The following is a 16956-nucleotide window of genomic DNA, read 5'->3' on the forward strand; positions in this document are numbered from 1 at the left end:
TGGTTTAATCTAAAAGGGTTGTCTATTTCCAGGAATTTATCCATCTCCTCTAGATCTTCTAGTTTATATGCATAAAGGTGTTCAAAATAGCTTCTAATGATCTTTTGTATTTCTGTGGTATCAGTTGTAATCATTCCTGTTTCATTTCTAATTGAGCTTATTTGGATCTTCTCTCTTCATTTCTTCATTAATCTCACTAATGATCTATTAATTTTATTTATCTTTTCAAATAACCAGTTTTTTGTTTCATTTATCTTTTGTATTGTTTTGTTGTTTTTGTTGTTGTTTCAATTCATTTAGTTCTGCCCTGATTTTTGTTACTTCTTTTCTTCTACTTCTATATTACAGAGGTATTGAGAGGTTGTATCATTCTTACCGTTCAGTTCAAATAATTTTTTAATTTCCAACTTTATTTCATTGTTAACCCAATGATCATTCAGGAGCAGGTTATTTAATTTCCATGTATTTCCATGGTTTTGAGGGATCCCTTTGGAATTGATTTCCAGTTTTATTCTACTGTGGTCTGACAGAATACTTGCAATATTTTCATTTTTTTTTAATTTGTTGAGACTTGTTTTGTGACCTATCATATGGCCTACCTTGGAGAATGTTTCATGCGCTGATGAATAGAATGTATATTCTGCAGTTGTTGAGTAGAATTCTCTGTAAATATCTGTTAAGTCCATTCATTGTAGGGTATAGTTTAAGTCTATTGCCTCCCCTATCCTCTAGGGATGTGACTTCCTGAGACCTGAGCTGCAGTGATTATTGTTTCTCTTCCAGGTTGAGCCACCCAGCAGAGTTACTGAGCTCCAGGCTGGTACAGAGGAGTGTCTGCAAAGAGATGTGACCCATCTTCAGGTCTCTCAGCCATGAATACCAGCACCTACTCTGGTGGAGGTAGCAGGGGAGTGAAGTGGACTCTGTGAGGGTCCTAGATTGTATTTTTGTTAAGTGTACTGGTTTTGTGTTGGTTGGCCCCAAGCTAGGAGCTGGCGCTTTCAAGAGCACATCAGCTGCAGTTGTATAGGGAGGATCAGGCAGTGGGTGCAGCCATAGAGCTCCCAAGAGATTATGTCCTTTGTCTTTGGCTACCAGGGCAGGTAGAGAAAGAGCATCAGGTTGGGGCAGAGCTAGGCATGTCTGAGCTCGGCCTCTCCTTGGGTGGGACTTGCTGTGGCTGCTGTGAGATATAGGGATGTGGTTCCCAGGCCAATGGAGTTATGTTCCCAGAAAGATTATGGTTGTCTTTGCTGCATCACACAGGTCACCAGGAAAGTGGCAGAAAGCCGGCACCCACAGCACTCCCATGCTGCCTGCACCCTGAAAAGCCAGTCTCACTCCCACCATTACCCCTACACCCCCCAACCCCCACAATAGAACTGAATTTATTTCCAGGAAGCCAGTGAACAGGGCTGAGAACTTGCCCGAGGCTACAAGCCTTCCAGCTGAGAAAGCAAGCTGACTCACAGTTCCTTGGCTGCCCCACAAAGCCTGCAGTGGCAATCACCTCCTTCAATGTGTCTGTGAATTCTCATGACTTTCCTGGTATGTTTCTGTGGTAGTTCCTGGAGGAAAAGTACACAATGTGTGTCTCCCCACACTGCTCTGTCTCTCCGAGTGGAAGCTGCAAGTTAGTCCTGCCTCCTATCCACCATTTTCCTTCTGGGTTGTTGTTTTTAAGTCAGATTACATTTTAAGAAGATAAACTGATAGGAAACTAAGATGGCTGACTAGACACAGCCAGGAGGAACATCTGCCACTGAGAAACCAAGACATCGGGAAGCCTAGCACACCCTGAGTAGATGTTCAAAGGGAAGGCACTAAAAATGGACAGACAGAGAATACAGATGTTGAGCTAAAGTGGGAGGAAGCTGGGAACCCTGCATGGGGTTACCACACACCAGGACTCATTTCTGGTCCCCAGTGACTCCTAGAAAACAGAAATGAGGCCAGTCCACTGAACCTACCTGATATGGTTTGGCTGTGTCCCAACCCAAATCTCATGTTGAACTGTAAACCCCATGTGTTGAAGGAAGGCATGGTGGGAGGTAACTGGATCATGCAGGCAGATTTCTTTCTCTACAATGAGAACTACAAAACCCTGCTGAAACAAATCAGAAATTACACAAACAAATGAAAAAGTATTCCATGCTCTGAGATAGTAAGAATCAATATTGTGAAAATGGCCATACTGCCCAAAGCAACTTATAGATTCAGTACTATTCCTATTAAATTACCAATGACATTCTTCACAGAATTAGAAAAAAAGCTATTTTAAAATTTATATTGAACCAAAAAAAGAGCCTGAAATGTAGAGTAATTCTAAGCAAAAGAACAAAGCTGGAGACATCACACTACCTGACTTCAAGCTATACTACAAGGCTACAGTAACCAAAACAGCATGGTACTGGTACAGAAGCAGACACATAGACCAATAGAGCGAAATAGAGAGCCCAGAAAGAATGCTACACACCTACTACCATCTGAACCATCTGATCTTCAACAAAGTCAACAAAAACAAGCAATGGTGAAAGAACTCCCTATTTAATAGATAGTTTTAGGATAACTAGCCACATGCAGAGGATTGAAACTGGATCCCTTCCTTAAACTGAATCCCTTTCTTATACCAAATGAACTCAAGATGGATTAAAGACTTAACTGTGAAATCTAAAACTATAAAAATCCTGAAAGATAACTCAGGAAATACCCTTTTGGACATAGGACTTGGCAAAGATTTCATGACAAAGATACCAAAAGCAATTGCAACAAAAACAAAGATTAACAAATGGGACCTAATTAAACTAAAGAGCTCTGTGCAGCAAAAGAAACTATTAACAGAGTAAACAGACAACCTATAGAATGAGAGAAAAATTTGGAAACTATGTATATGATCAAGGTCTAATATCCAGAATCTATAAGGAACCTACCTAAATAAACTAACAAGCAAAAGAAAAAACAACCCCATTAAAAAGTAGGCAAAATGTATGAACAGACATTTTTCAAAAGAAGACATACAACACAGCCAACAAGCATATGAAAAAAAATGCTCAACATCACTAATCATTAGAGAACTGCAAATCAAAACGACAGTCAGGTACCATTTCACACCAGTCAGGATGGCTATTACTAAAAAGTCAAAAAATAACAGATGCAGGCAAGGTGGCAGAGAAAACGGAATGCTTATACACTGCTAGTGGGAATGTAAATTAGTTCAGCCATTGCTGGAAAGCAGTTTGGCAATTTCTCAAAGAACTTAAAACAGAATTATCATTCGACCCAGCAATCCCATTATTGGATGTCTATTCAAAGGAATATAAATCATTCTGCCATGAAGACACATGCATGCATATGTTCACTGCAGCACTATACAGAATAGCAAAGGCATGAAATCAATCTAAATGCCCATCAATAGTAGACTGGATGTATTAGTCCATTCGCACATTGCTACAACGAAATACTTGAGACTGGGTAATTTATAAGAAAAGAGATTTAATTGACTCACAGTTCTGCAGGCTATTCAGGAAGCACAGCACTGGCATCTACTTTTAAGGAGGACTCTGGAAGCCTACAATTATGGCAGAAGGCAAAGGGGGAGGAGGCACTTTATATGGCAAAAGTAGGAGCAAGAGAGCAACAGGGAAGGTGTTACACACTTTTAAATGTCCAGATCTCATGAGAACTCACTCACTATCATGAGGACAGTACCAAGGGGACGGTGCTAAACTATTCACGAGAAATCCTTCCTTATGATCCAATCACCTCCCACCAAGTCCCACTTTCCAACATTGGAAATTTGGGTGAGAATGCATATCGAAACTATATCACTGGACAAAGAAAATGTGGTACATATACACCCTGGAATACTATGCAGCCATACAATACAAGAATGAGATCATGTCCTCTGTACCAACATAGATGGAGCTAGAGGTCATTATCCTAAGTGAACTAACACAGGAACAGAAAACCAAATACTACATGTTCTCAGTTATAAGTGAGAGGTAAACATTGAATATACATGTACTCAAAAAAGGGAACAAAAGACACTGGGATCTACTTGCATCAAATACCTGTGAAACGCAATTTACCTATATAACAAACCTGCCCATGTACCCTGAACCTAAAACGAAAATTTAAAAAAAAGATAAATCTGACTGCCTATGAAGATATTAAAGAATGGAGTATGAATAGAAGTAGAGATATCAATAAAAAGGCTATTTCAAAAATGCAGTCAAGAGACAACATCTTCTTTGACTAGAAAATAGTTGGGTGATGATAATAAAATAATTAGAACAATAATGAGTCACGATAGATTGTCTACAAAGGTGGTCACCAAAAATGCCTCTCATCCCTGTAATTCCATGCTTTCATTAGAAGATGGAGTCCATTTCCCTCACCTTGAATCTGACTGGCATTATAACTTGGCTTGATAAAAAGAACACACTGAAAATTATAACTTGGCTTGATAAAAAGAACACAGTGAAAAGTACCACTTCTGAGCCTAGGCCTTCACATGCATATGTTCCACATTTGCACTCTCAGAGCCTGGAGCCTCCTTACAAGTAGTCTAACTACCTAGACAAAAAATGAGGCCCAGCCAGCTCCCAGTTATTACAGCCAACCCTTCTGATATGTCATATGTATAAATATCTTGGATATTCCAGCCCCAGCACCAAATGAATGCAGCCAAATGAGTCACCCCAGCTGATAATGACATGAACCAGAAATACTACATGCATCAGAAAAACTACCTAAGCCCAATGAACCCACAGAAGCATTCTGAGAAGGTTAATTCCAGTAAGTTTGGAATCAGCATGAGCCACTTTGCTAGAGTACCTAAAAGGCACTGATCCCAGATCAAAATATGAAACTACTAATTAACATTATGGTTTTGTAATTATGGGTCCTATAAGTTTTGGAGTGGTTTGCATCAGCTTGTGAGCACGGCTCATCAATAATAGTGAAAGTGATCATTTGTACCTGGTCTCAGTGAGACCCATGGAGGACTCTACTGTTGGTGCTAGTTATAAATAATATGCCAACATGTCCAGCAGAGTGTAAAAAATCCTGGCAAGACTCCATTTTGTGCTCCCTGATTCTGTGGTGTTCCATGTACATGTCAGTGGTTCCTGATCCAAGACAGAAATCATGTCCTGTTATGGCCTTAGAGAGGGGAGAAAAAGTTCACTCTGGCCTCTCTGAAACCCTACAGCCTTTGACTATAAAGAATATTCTTAACTTTAATGCTGTTTCTATTTGTATTTTTTCTGTAATAAACTACAGAGCTAAGCACTGTCATTTTGCTTTAGTAATCGAACCCTGTCTGACACTATTGGGGCAATCATGGAAAATAACAATTTGTTTTAAGGCACTACCTTTTGGGGTGACTGGCTATGCAGAAACAAATAACTGAAACAATATTTACCAAGAACATACTATTTGCCAGGCACTATTTCAATTCACAGATTTTTTAAAACTGTGCCACAAAGAAATTATTTCAAAAACAACATAGCTTGCAAGTGGTCGGGAGAGATATTATTGGTTTCTAGCACAATCCTAGTTACCAACTTCCCATCCTAGCCATCTTTCACATAGAGGTGACTATGACACAGTCCTGGCTAATGAATGTTAGCAATTATCAGATAGAGAAAATAGAAACCAGGGCAAGGCCAGGCACAGTGGCTCATGCCTGTAATCCCAGCAGTTTGGGAGGCCGAGGTGGGCAGATCTTTTGAGGTCAGGAATTTGAAACCAGCCTGGCCATCTCTACTGAAAATACAAAAATTAGCTGTGGTGGCATGTGCCTGTAATTCCAGTTACTCGGGAGGCTAAGGCATGAGAATCGCTTGAACCCAGGAGGCACATGTGGCAGTGAGCTGAGATCGTGCCACCACTCACCAGTCTAAGTGACGGAGTGAGACTCTGTCTCAAAAAACAAAAAGGGAGAAAAACTAGTTTAATTTTGAAATGTTAGTTTTGTAGTTCCTGTAAACCAAGGGGCAGGTGACATATAGACAATAACTCATGGAGGTCTGGAGCTCAGTGGAGAGGTCAGGGTTATAAATACACATTGGAAATGATCTATATATTTGGAAGTGATTGTTGTATATACATGGCATCTGAGGCCATGAAATTAAATGTAGTGTCCAGAGAATTTGTGTGGAGAAAAAAGTGAAAATGGCTAATAATATTATGTAATATTTATGTGGTTCTCAGTATTATATTCATTTTAATACTATATTATTAATATCACTAATCTCTCTTTTTTTTGTTCATTTATTTTTTATTATTATTATACTTTAAGTTCTAGGGTACATGTGCATAACGTGCAGGTTTGTTACATATGTATACTTGTGCCATGTTGGTGTGCTGCACCTATCAACTCGTCAGCACCCATCAACTCGTCATTTACATCAGGTATAACTCCCAATGCAATCCCTCCCCCCTCCCCCCTCCCCATGATAGGCCCCGGTGTCTTTTTAATGGCCCATATGAACCTGTGGATCATTATAATCTTTAGACTCTAATATAATTTTGAGATCATTTATTATATTTTTCAGCTAACATCTAGATTGAATATTTTCATCGGACTGATAACTATTCAATTTTCCAGAGCTAATGAAAACATATCAATTTTAATTCCTAAAAACAAGATAATATTCACCATCCTCTTTCTGTTATGTCATCTTATAATAAGGAAAAACAAACTTATAAGCAACTTAAAATGAAAGTTTGCAACTTATAATATTTTCAGGCTACTTCTATCAACCTAATTTTTGCTATATGATTATACTTGACACTATCTTCTTAACAAAAGAAAATAGTTCTTTTATTTTAAATGGATTATATTTTAAAAGTATGTCCTAGATACAGTTAACTCTTTAAGTGATCTAATCCTCATGATGGATTGAATACAGAAATATATAAATTTGACTTGAAACTGTAGAAAAGAACGTATATCTATTACGATTATTTGCATAATTGCAACATAAATTTTGGTTGATTTAGAAAGTATGATGCATTCTTTGTTTCTGTTCTCAGTAAACAAACATGCTTTATGTGGTTTCTTTTAAACTAATTAAATTTAAACAACAAAATCAAATAAACATGGTAAGGGAAACTCTAAGTAAAAAGAAATAATTTGAAAATTAACTTTGTATTAACCAATAATACCATTGCAAGTGTCACTGGGTCTCAGATGCAGCACTTACGTTATATGCCATTCAAATGAGAAAAATTTAATTAGTGACAAGACATGTTTTGCAGGATAAATCATATACTAGTTAGCCGACCATATGTTCAGTAACAGAAATGGAAACCAAAAGTAGCTTTTCCATATAAATTAAGGCAAGTAAATCAAGAGAGGCAGAATTTAAACATAAGCTGCTAGGTTTGACTATGTATTAGTATTGCATTGGAGTTAATGGTTAACTTATGCAGTTTTAACCAAACACGAAATTGAGTAAAACTAATGAAAAGCCACCTAGAATCCATATTACATCTGCTGAGTAACAATTCGTGTCAACACTGGTATTAGTAATTCAGCTGAATCAAAAATTCAATATCATTTAAGTCTGAAGCTACACTCCCAAGTTCTGAAGTAAAGTAACTATGAGTAAATGTGGCCATCCTGAAAATCTCACCACAATGATCAAGAATTATATAAGGCTTTTGTACTCAAAATTTTTTCACCAAGAGGAGATCTATACAAATAGTTTATATAGTTTTCCTGTAATTACTATATCCTATGTGGTGCATTATCTAGTAGCAGTCAAGATTTATAATGTCTATTTTGGTAAATTGGTGCTATGTAAATGTTCAGAGTTCATTAACATTTATTACTATGCAATGCAACGTGAACTTCCACAGAGTTGCTTAATGTCAGTATAGTCTTCCTGCTCTTTATAAGTCCAAATTCCTCTTTTTAAAAGGAAAAGAAACATTATCACTTAATGAATAATACACAGACAATTAAACACATCCAAATGAAATAACGTTAAGGGTTATAAATCTCAAATGAAGCTAAAGTACCCATATAAGATTAATTATTATTACACTTGCAAAGATAGAGAATTCAAATGCCTGCTAGGGCAAGGCAGGCAAATAAGTGCTAAATGGAAAATGGTGTAGAGGAAATCACTCATCCTTATCCTCAGGAGCAGCATTTAATCAGCCCCAACTGGCTATTATTAGATTGTTTTGTTCACTTTTAAGTCAAACTGAAAGTCTGGATTTGTATATGAAATTTCACGAGTTACAAACGTTGGCAACTAACTCAATTTTTAACAACTATGAAATAACTATAAAAATACACCTGTGGATTAAATTCAGCCTGTAAGCCACTATTCCCCACTTAGCTCTTTAATATCTTAGAGTATAAATATATTTTAAAATAGTCTTCTACCTGGATGACGTAAGGGCTGACAAAAAATATACATTACTCCACATATAAATTCCTGCACATAACTCCAGATCTAGTGAAATTAAAGTCTAAAAGAGGTTTTGTCAGTGAGTTGGTGTTTTCTAAGCCTAGTTATAGTATTATCATGATGAAATTATAATGTTCATAAGTAGTAGCAGGGTTTCATGATCTTTACACACACTGATAGCTCTGAAACTAGGATTGCATTGGTCTGAAGGTATCTCTGAAGTGCTGTACAGGAAAAGGGCCCAATTACTCATATTCATTTAAGTAAATTATTATGTGGTAATAAGACTACTGAGTGACATCAAATAATACCTGATAGTATAAAAAGGCTGATTTTGTCTTTCCAATTCTCATTGTTATAAAACATAATATGTAACTTCCTATTACAGTCACAAGTTAGTGAACATAATAAATTAGAATTTCCCATATCTTCCACTCTAAGAAGTATATGGAGGATGGGCAATGACAATCAGAAAAAGAAGTAGGAAAGTAGCTCAGCTGGCCAGATGTATAGACCCCTCAAGCAGATGAATAAGGTGGTAGAGGAGATCAGCAAGTAATAAAAGTACCAGAATAAGAACTTTCTCTGACTCTGTGTGGTGGAATGTCAATATGAATTTCATATGGATATAGGGTCAAGAAGATGATAGAGAAATTCTCATTCCCTAAATTGAGATTACTTGTAATTACCTAAGAACATTAAGACAAACAACAAGGCAATTAACACTCAAAATGTCTTTAATAACAGTGTGTTCCAAAGTTTTTTAAACTACACACTCATTAATGGGTAATTAGTGCACATGAAGATCATCAATTTAGGTAAGTTTTTTTAAATGTTTCTTAATTTTGGTAATAAAAATCAGCCATGCATTTTTAAATTAGCATAAAAATAAGTTTTATTTCAATCAGAAGGATAATATTGTTTGCAGTCTTTCACCGAGGCAGCTATATGCAACTCAATGGTGGACAGCTTAATTTATAATTTAGGTTATATTTGCAGTTCATTTCTCTTGCTAGCTTCTACTTAATTAGAAAATTTTGAATTCACAATCGTTGATCATTATAAATAGTGCCAACAGTTTAATGGCTGTCTGAAAAGTCTGGATATTCATATTAAACATAAATGGCCCAGAAATTATGGAGTGCTTGCTCGAAGACTACTGTCAGCACTCTAACAGATGAAAAGTTGCAACTTTTACAGGCAGAAGCTGGAAGGTTGGGTGTTTCAACTCGGAAGACAACAATGAGTACATTACTAATCCACTCAAGTGGTTTTCAGTCCTGAAAATTAGTTCTTCATGCTCTGTTGGAACATTTGGAATTGGTTTGCAAATTAGCTAAATAATACATCACCAGTTTTTTTTTTTTTTTTTTTCTCCAAAGACAAAAAAAAGACATTGAGCGGGGAAAAAGTCCAAATTTCAGACTCAAGCTATTTGTATTACAGTTTGATTTTTTAAAAAAATCCTGAGAAAATATTCTCAACATTAAAAAGCACAATATTTTGGCTTGGAGGTAGTGAGTTCAGGTCACTCATGATAATAATATATGCCACTTAAAAAGATTACATGAAATCATAATCTTCTTCACTGGCATTAGATTTATATTTCATTTCAAAATCTCATATGATCGTGTGTTTTCTGGACAAGATTCTTATTTCAATATGGTCAAATGGTTGTATCAATCATTCATTTCTTCATTATCCTTTATACTTTACCCATATACTTTAAAATTCCAACATACTGAATGCAGTTTGAATGTATTCATACTTTTCACTTTTTGTTTCAAATTCAATTTTTAAAATCAGAAGGCATATAGGTTTGGAGTTTTTATTATTTTTTCTATCTTTATTGAAGTATAATAGACAAATTTAAAATTCTATACATTTATGATATACAATGTGATGTTCTGATGTATGAACACATTGTGAAATTATTATAATAATCAAGCTAATTAACATATACATCACCTCACATAACTACGTGTGTGTGTGTGTATGTGTGTGTGTGTGGTGAGAACAACTAAGAGCTACTCTTTTAGCAACTTTCAAGTGTAAACTGTATTAATAGAGTTACTATGCTTTAACATTAGATCTTTAGAACTTATTAATCCTGCATAACTGTAATGTTGTACCCTTTGACCCATATTCCCCACCTCCCAGCCCGTAGAAACCACTATTCTACTCTCTGCTTCTTGAACTTTCTAATATTTCATGTAAGTGAGATCATGCATCTTTCTGTGTCTGTCTTATTTCACTTAGCATAATGTCCTCCATGTTCATCGTGTTATCATGAATGATAAGATTTTCTTCTTTTTTAAGTCTGAATAATATTCCTCTGTGTGTATATGTGTGTTACACTTTCTTTATCCAGTCATTCATTGATGAACATTAGGTTGATTCCATATCTTGACTATTGTGAATCATATTGCAATGAACATGGGAGTACAGATATTTCTTCAACATATTGATTTCATCTCCTTTGGCTATATACTCAGAAGTGGGATTTCCAGATCATACGGTAGTTCAATTTTTATATTTTAAAAAACATCCATCCTGTTTCTCATAATGGTTGTACCAATTTACATTCCTACCAATAGCATACAAGCATTCTATTTTGTTGACATCTTTCCCAGCACCTGCTGTCATTTGACTTTTTGATAATAGCTATTCTAAGAGGTGGGAACTGCTATCTCATTTTGTTTTTGATTTCCACGTCACTGATGATTAGTGATGTTAAGCATTTTTTCATATAACTGTTGGCCATTTGTATTTCTTCTTTTGAGAAAAAATTTATTCAGGTTATTTGCCCATTTTTAAAATCAGGTTATTTGTTTTGTTGCCATCAATTTGAGTTCTTTCTATATTTTGGCTATTAAGCCCTTATCGGATGTATGGTTTAAAAATATTTTTTCCTATTCTGTAGGTTGTCTTTTCGCTCTGTTGACTATTTTCTTTGCTGTAAAACAAAAAAAAACCAAAAAAAAAGGTTTTTTGCTTACTGCAATCCCATTTGTTTATTGTTGGTTTTTTTTGTTTGTTTGTGTTTAGGGGACAAAAGCCAAAAAAAAAAAATTATTGCCCATACCAAGGTCAAGAAGCTTTTATCTTATGTTTTCTTCCAGTAGTTTTTTGTTTTGGGTCTTAGATTTAAGTCTTTAATCTATTTTGAGTTGTTTTTTTATATGGTGTGAGATAAAGATCCAATTTCAGTCATTTGCATGTGGATATCCACATTTCCTAACACTATTTATTGAATAGACTATTATTTACCCCATTATGTGCTCTTGGCAACTGGGCTGAAAATCAATTGATGATAAATGTGTAAATTTGTTTCTGGGCTCTCTATTTTTGTTCCATTGGTATTTATGACTGTTTCTACACCAACAGTATGTTTAAAGTCATACTGTTTTAATTACTGTAGCTTTGTAGTTCATTTTGAAATCAGGTAGCATGATGTCTCCAGATTTGTTCATTGTGTTCAAGTTTTTAGTATTCAGGATCTTTTTTGACTCCATAAGAATTTTAGGATTTTTTTTCTAATTCTCTGAAAAATACTATTGTAATATTGATAGCAATAAAATTGAGTATGTAGATCAATTTTGGCACTATGGATATTTTAACAATATTAATTCTTTCAGTCAATGAACATAGGATATCTTTCCATTTATTTGTTTCTTCTTCAGTTTCTTTCATCAATGTTTTATGGTTTCCAGTGCATAAATCTTTCACTTCCTTGGTTAAGTTTACTCCTAAATTTTTTCTTGTGTATTTCTTATCCTATTGTAATTAAAATGATTTGGGGGAAGAGTTCATTATTAGTGTATAAAAACACAACTGAGATTTGTATGTTGATTTTGTATCTTGCAGCTCTCCTGAATTTACTTATTATTTTTAACAATTTTTTGGTGGAGTCCTTTAGGCTTCTCTATTTATAAGATCATTTGGTCTGCAAATACAAATATTACATCTTCCTTCTCATTTGGATGACATTTATTTATTTACTGCCTAAAAACTAAACAATTTCAACAAATTAAATACATAAAGATGTAAAAAGTCTTCTGTATTAGTCAAGGTTCTCTAGAGGGACGGGATTAATAGGATAGATGTATATATTTGAAAGTGAGTTTATTAACAAGTATTGATTCACACAATCACAAGGTGAAGTCCCACAATAGGCCATCTGCAAGCTGAGGAACAAGGAAGCCAGTCTGAGTCCCAAAAGCTCAAAAGTAGGGAAGCCGACAGTGCAGCCTTCAGTCTGTGGCCAAAAGTCCAAGAGCCCCTGGCAAACCACTGGTATAAATCCAAGAGTCCAAAACCTAAAGAACTTTCAGTCTGACATTCAAGGGCAGGAAGCATCCAGCACAAGAGAAAGAAGGAGGCTGGAAGACTCAGCAAGTCAAATCCTTCCAACTTCTTCTGCCTTCTTTATTCTAGCCACACTGGCAGATGATTAGATGATGCCCACCCAGATTGGGAGTGGGTCTGCCTCTCCCAGTCCTCTGACTCAAATATTAATCTCCTTTGGCAACACCCTCACAGACACACCCAGGAACAATACTTTGCATCCTTCAATCCAATCAAGTTGACACTCAGTATTAATTACCACATGCTCTAAAGAACAAACAGCTCTGAATAGGACTTCCAATACTACATTAAATAGAAGTCATGATAAAGAATATCCTTGTCTAGTTCTGGATCTTGAAAAAAATGTTTTCAGCTTTTCACTATTGACTATAATGTTAGCTGTGAGTTTGTCATATATAGCCTTTCTTATGTTGAAGTACATTCCTTCTACACTTAATTTGCTGAGACTATTTCATCATAAAAGAATGCTGAATTTTGTCAAATGCTTTTTATGCATCTATTGAGATACTGTGGCTTTTTTCCTTTATTCTTGTAATGTGATATATCTCATTTATTAATTTGAATATGTAGAACCATCCTTGCATTCAAAATAAATCCCACTTGATCATTGTGTATAATCCATTTGGTGTGTTATTTAATTTGACTTGATAGTATATTGTTGAGAAATTTTATATCTCTCTTCATCAGAAATGTTAACCTGTAATATTCTTTTTCTGTAGTGTCCTTGTCTGGCTTTGCTATCAGGATAATTCTGGGCTCACAAAATGAGTTGAAAATGGTTCCCTCCTTTTCCATTCATTTTTTGAAAGAGTTTAAGAAGGGTTGGTGTTAACTCTTTAAATGTTTACTAGCATTCACCAATTAAACCATCAAGTCCTGAGCTTTTCTTTGTTTAGAGGTTTTTAATTAATTATTCAATTTCCTTACTCCATACTGTTTTTCTTCCAATATGGCAGATTAGAAGGTTCTCCAGCATGCTTTGCTCACCTGGTAGTGTAGTGATTCACACTGTGAAGCTTTATTCATAAAGAATCATAGGAATTCAACCAAAAAGTAAAGGATACTTCACATCCCAGAGAAGAGAAGTTTGTCAGACAGCCTGCATGACAGCATATGGCTGAGAACTGTGAGTAAAGTTCCAAAGAGAAGAGAGGAAAAGAGTGTCCCTCTGTGATTTACCCTTCCACTGGGGAACAGTGCAACCCAGGCCACAGGAAAGCACCTTGTCTCTCCCAATCCCTAAAGCTAACATGGGGAGAGGCTGTGAGAAGTAAAGGCTGTGAGAGACTGTCAGAAGTAAAGGCACTAGGAGGTTTCCTATGCATTCTCCTAGATCTGGAAACTGACAGGAAGAAATCATTCTCAATCCAGCCTCATATCAAGCTTGGTAGAACTCAGCAACCTAGCAGCAGCAACTACCATCAGCATTAGAGTCTCATGCTGGAGATTGGAGTGCTGAGTCTGGAGCAGGGGAGAGGACTCCACACTCAGAACTGAGAGATGAGTATGGAATATATTACAGCTGTGACACTATAATTGAACTCCAGCACTTCACAGGACCAGAACAGGAAGAGATTTGCTGACAAGCTCTGGTTTCACCTAGGTAGCAAGATTTGAGGTCAAAGGTAGCTTTGTGATCTAAAGCCAGACTGTGTATGACTCTACTGAGCTTCCCAACTCACTCCCTTGGTCAGGACAGGGGAATGAGCCCAGCTAGTTCTGAAGTGTGAGAAAGAGGTGGGTCCCATCCTGTTCACACGGACTATGCATTTGGACCATCCTTCCATTCCTGTGCAAAGAAATTGGTGCAGTAGCAGTTTCTCCAGTCCTCACCTAGGCTTATCTCCAGGCATCTGGCAACTGCCCCCCAGATCCCTGTCAGAGCCAATTCCCTCAGCTGCCATTGGGGAATTTGAGTATGGATTTGCCTGGTCCATTTCTGTCCAGCTTCACCCCCTGCTCCAAGGCTGAATGTAAAACCCAAACACTGAGTGTTCTACAGCAAGCCTATGCCTGGGACACCAGAGCACTTTTTCTGATAAACAAAGATCAAACATAAAACCTATTGTACCACTGCAGCCAGATCTTAACCTGCAAGTGCGACCTACTGTCCTGGAGGTCAATCTACACAACCCAGTGACCTCTGCCACTCCAGTTTCTCAGGAAGCTGTGAGTCTGCTCACCTGCCTGGTACACCACCACTACAACGAACATTTGAGAAAGCCATCACACTAAATCTACCAATAATCAAAAAATTTGTAGATTCTTCACCACCAAACATACCCAGAAGCAAAGCAAACACCCCTACTCAGCATACATTATAATCACATCCTAAAGGAAACAAAGTCCTGTCACAATGAAAGTGAATTCAAAAATAAGAAGTGACTGTTTCTCTTGGGAGGGCGCCCAAGATGGCCGAATAGGAACAGTTCCAATCTCCAGCTCCCAGTGTGAGCGACACAGAAGATGGGTAATTTCTGCATTTTCAACTGAGGTACCGGGTTCATCTCACTGGGCCTGTCGGACAGTGGGTGCTGGTCAGCTGGTGCAGCCTGACCAGCAAGAGCTGAAGGAGGGTGAGGCATTGTCTCACCTGGGAAGCACAAGGGGGAAGGGAATTCCTTTTCCTAGCCAAAGGAAACTGAGACACACAACACCTGCAAAACCGGGTAACTCCCACCCTAATACTGTGCTTTACCAGGGGTCTTAGCAAATGGCACACCAGGAGATTATATCCCACACCTGGCCTGGAGGGTCCCACGTCCAAGGAGCCTCCCTGATTGCTAGCACAGCAGTCTGAGACCTAACTGCAAGGCAGCAGCAAGGCTGGGGGAGGGGCGCCCGCCATTGCTGAGGCTTAAGTACATAACCAAAGCCACTGGGAAGCTCGAATTGGGTGGAGCCCACCACAGTTCAAGGAGGTCTGCCTGCCTCTGTAGACTCCACCTCTGGGGACAGGGCATAGCTAAACAAAAAGCAGCAGAAACCTCTGCAGATGTAAAAGTCCCTGTCTGACAGCTTTGAAGAGAGCAGTGGTTTTCCCAGCACGGAGATTGAGATCTGAGAACGGACAGACTGCCTGCTCAAGTGAGTCCCTGACCCCTGAGTAGCCTAACAAGGAGACATCCCCCATTAGATGCAGACCGACACCTCACACCTCACACGGCGGGGTACAGCCCTGAGACGAAGCTTCCAGAGCAAGAATTAGACAGCAAGAATCAGTGTTGCTGTCTGTTCAGCAATATTCTATCATCTGCAGCCTCCGTTGCTGATGAGCAGACAAACAGGGTCTGCAGTGGACCTCAAGCAAACTCCAACAGACCTGCAGCTGAGGATATTGACTGTTAGAAGGAAAACTAACAAACAGAAAGGACACCCACACCAAAACCCCATCAGTATGTCACCATCATCAAAGACCAAAGGCAGATAAAACCACAAAGATAGGGAAAAGCAGAGCAGAAAAGCTGGAAATGCAAAAAATCCGAGCGCATCTCCCCCTTCAAAGGAATGCAGCTCATTGCCAGCAATGAAAAAAAGCTGGACGGAGAATGATTTTGACAAGTTGAGAGGAGAAGGCTTCAGTCGATCAAACTTCTCAGAGCTAAAGGAGGAACTACATACCCAGTGCAAAGAAACTAAAAACCCTGGAAAAAGAATGGATGAATGGATTACTAGAATAATCAATGCAGAGAAGGCCATAAAAGAACTGACAGGGATGAAAACCATGACACGAGAACTACGTGACAAATGCACAAGCTTCAGTTACTGACTACATCAACTGGAAGAAACAGTATCAGTGATTGTAGATCAAATGAATGACATGAAGTGAGAAGAGAAGTGTAGAGAAAAAAGAGCAAAAAGAAATGAACAAAGCCTCTAAGAAATATGGGATTACGTGAAAAGACCAAATCTATGTCTGATTGGTGTGCCTGAAAGTGACGGAGAAAATGGAACCAAGTTGGAAAACACTCTCCAGGATATCATACAGGAGAACTTCCCCAACCTAGTAAGTCAGGCTAACATTCAAATTCAGGAAATACAGAGAACGCCACAAAGATACTCCTCAAGAAGAGCAACTCCAAGACACATAATTGTCAGATTCACCAAAGTTGAAATGAAGGAAATAATGTTAAGGGCAGCTTGAGAGGAAGTTCGGGTT

At 37.6% G+C, this 16956-nt stretch overlaps 1 protein-coding gene across 1 annotated transcript in view; it reads right to left on the minus strand.

The window, feature by feature from the left end:
- The window catches only part of STPG2 (sperm-tail PG-rich repeat containing 2), a gene marked incomplete at its 3' end in the record, with an annotated part of 269635 nt that overhangs the window by 166803 nt on the left and 85876 nt on the right, over positions 1–16956 (minus strand). The window lies entirely within an intron of this gene.

The sequence above is a fragment of the Mandrillus leucophaeus genome, unplaced genomic scaffold (assembly GCF_000951045.1).
Source record: "Mandrillus leucophaeus isolate KB7577 unplaced genomic scaffold, Mleu.le_1.0 Scaffold1321, whole genome shotgun sequence".
Lineage (NCBI taxonomy): Eukaryota > Metazoa > Chordata > Mammalia > Primates > Cercopithecidae > Mandrillus > Mandrillus leucophaeus.